The sequence below is a fragment of the Orycteropus afer genome, unplaced genomic scaffold, assembly GCF_000298275.1.
Source record: "Orycteropus afer afer isolate SDZICR_OR568_19922 unplaced genomic scaffold, OryAfe1.0 scaffold00033, whole genome shotgun sequence".
NCBI lineage: Eukaryota > Metazoa > Chordata > Mammalia > Tubulidentata > Orycteropodidae > Orycteropus > Orycteropus afer.
This window is the reverse complement of record NW_006921620.1, coordinates 2,800,435-2,803,021: the sequence shown is the minus strand read 5'-3', so window position 1 is coordinate 2,803,021 and position 2,587 is coordinate 2,800,435.

Sequence of the window (2,587 nt, the reverse complement as noted above, 5' to 3'; positions counted from 1 at the left end):
AATGAGGAGCTCTGGTAGCATAGTGGCTAAAGCACTTGACTGCTAACCAGAAGGCTGGTGGTTCAAACCCACCAGCCACTCCTTGGAAGGAAGGTTGGGAAATCCTACTTCCGTAGTGATACTGCCTCGGAAACCCAAGGAGGGGTCGCTATGAGTCGGGGCCGACTCGAGGGCACATAACAACAACAACAACAACGATTAATGATCGTGAGCAATTTCTCATGTGTTTGTTGGCTGCCTGTGTATCTTCTTTGGTGAAGTGTCTGTTCATTCTTTCGCCCATTTGTGAATTGGGTTATTTGTCTTTTTGGTGTTGAGGTGTTGAAGTTTTTTGGAGATAAGTCCTTTATCAGATATGTCATAGGCAAATATTTTCTCCCAATCTGTAGGTTCTCTTTATACCCTTCTGATGAAATCTTTTGATGTCCACAAGAATTTAATTTTTAAAAGGTCCCAGTCATCTAGCTTCTCTTCTATCTGCTGCACATTCTGGATTATGCTTGACAGTTTATTTATGCCGTAAATTAGGGGTCCTAGATTTGCCCCTATTTTATCTTTGATGAATTTTATAGTTTTGGGTTTTACATTTAAGTCTTTGATCTAGCTTGAGTTTGTGTATGGGGTGAGGTATGGGTTTGTTTCATTTTTTCTACAGGTGGATATCCAGTTTTGCCAGCACCATTTATTAAAGAGGTGGTCTTGTCCCAATTTTGTGGGTTTTGGGCCTTTGTCAAAGATCAGTTGTCCATAGATGGATGGATCTATATCTGGACTTTCTATTCTGTTCCACTGGTCTAACTGTCTATCATTGTACCAATACCATGCTGTTTTGTCTACTGTGGCTATATAGTAGTTCTTAAGATCTGGGAGTATGAGACCTCCCACTTTATTTTTCTTCTTCAGAAGTGCTCTGCTTATTCAAGGTCTCTTTCCTTTCCATATGAAATTATTAATGTGTTTTTCCATGTCCTTAAATTTTTTTTTTTGAAATCTGGATTGGGATTGTGTTAAATGTATAAATTGCTTTAGGTAGTATTGACATTTTCACAATGTTTAGTCTACCTATCCATGAACAAGGTAGGTTCTTCCATTTATGGAGTGCCCTTGTTGTCTCTTGTAGCAGTGTTTTATAGTTTTCTCTGTATAGGTCTTTTGTGTCTCTGGTGAAGTTTATTCCTAGATATTTTATCTTTTTTGTAGCTATAGTGAATGGTATTGTTTCCCTTATTTCTTTATCAGAGGACTCCTTGCTGGTGTAGAGAAATCCAACTGATTTTTGTATGTTGATCTTGTATCCTGCCACTTTGCTGAACCTATTAGTTCCAATAGTTTTTTTTATAGAGTCCCTTGGGTTTTCTATGTACAGGATCATATATCATCTGCAAATAGAAATAGTTTTAATTCCTTTTTGCTAATATGTACGCCTTTTATTTCTCTTTCTTGCCTTAGTGCCCTGGCCAGGACTTCCAATACAATGTTAAATAGAAGTGGTGATAGAGGGCATCCCTGTCTGGTTCCCGTTCATAAGGGGAATGCCTTGAACCTTTCTCTACTAATAATGATGTTGGCCATTGGCTTTGCATATATACCCTTTATTATGTTGAGGAATTTCCCTTCTATCCATATTTTGCTGAGAGTTTTAAACAGGAATGGATGGTGGATTTTATCAAATGCCTTTTCTGCATCAATTGATATTATCATAGTTCTTTTTCTTCGTTTTGTTTATGTGGTGGATTACATTGATTTTCTGATGTTGAACCACCCTTGTAAACCTGGTATAAATCCCACTTGGTCTGGATGTATTAATTTTTTGATATATTGTTGGATTCTGTTGGCCAGAACTTTGTTAAAGATTTTTGCATCTATGTTCATGAGTGATATTGGTCTGTAGTTTTCCTCTCTAGTGCTGTCTTTCCCTGGTTTTGGTATTAGTGTTATGCTTGCTTCATAAAACGAGTTTGGGAGTACTCCATCCTTTTCTACATTCTGGAATAGCTTGAGTAGCATAGGTGTCAACTCTTCTCTGAATATTTGATAGAATTCTTCAGTGAAGCCATCAGGACCAGGGCTTTTCTTTGTGGGAAGTTTTTTTATAACCTGTTCAATTTCTTCCCTTGCTATGGGTCTGTTCAAGTTTTCTGAGTGGGATAATTTAGGTAGGTCTTGTGATTCTAGAAACTTGTCCATCTCATCTAGGTTCTTAAATCTATTGGTGTACATTTTTTTATAATACTCTGTCAGTATCATTTTAATTTCAGTTGGTTCTGTTGTGATGCCACTGTTTTCATTTACAATTCTTGTGATTTGGGTCTTCTTCTTCTTTTCTTGTTAGGTCTGCCAATGGTTTATTGATTTTATTAATCTTTTCAAAGAATCAGCTCTTTGTTTTGTTAATTTTCTCTGTTTTTTGTTTGTTTGTTTTCTGTTTCATTTATTTCTGCTCTGATCTTTATTATTTCCTTGCTTCTAGATACTGTAGGATTCTTTTGTTGTTCTATTTCTAGTTGTTGGAGTTGATGAGTTAGAATGTTGATTTTGTTTCTTTCCTCTTTTTTGATGTATGCATTTATTGCTATAAACTGTCCTC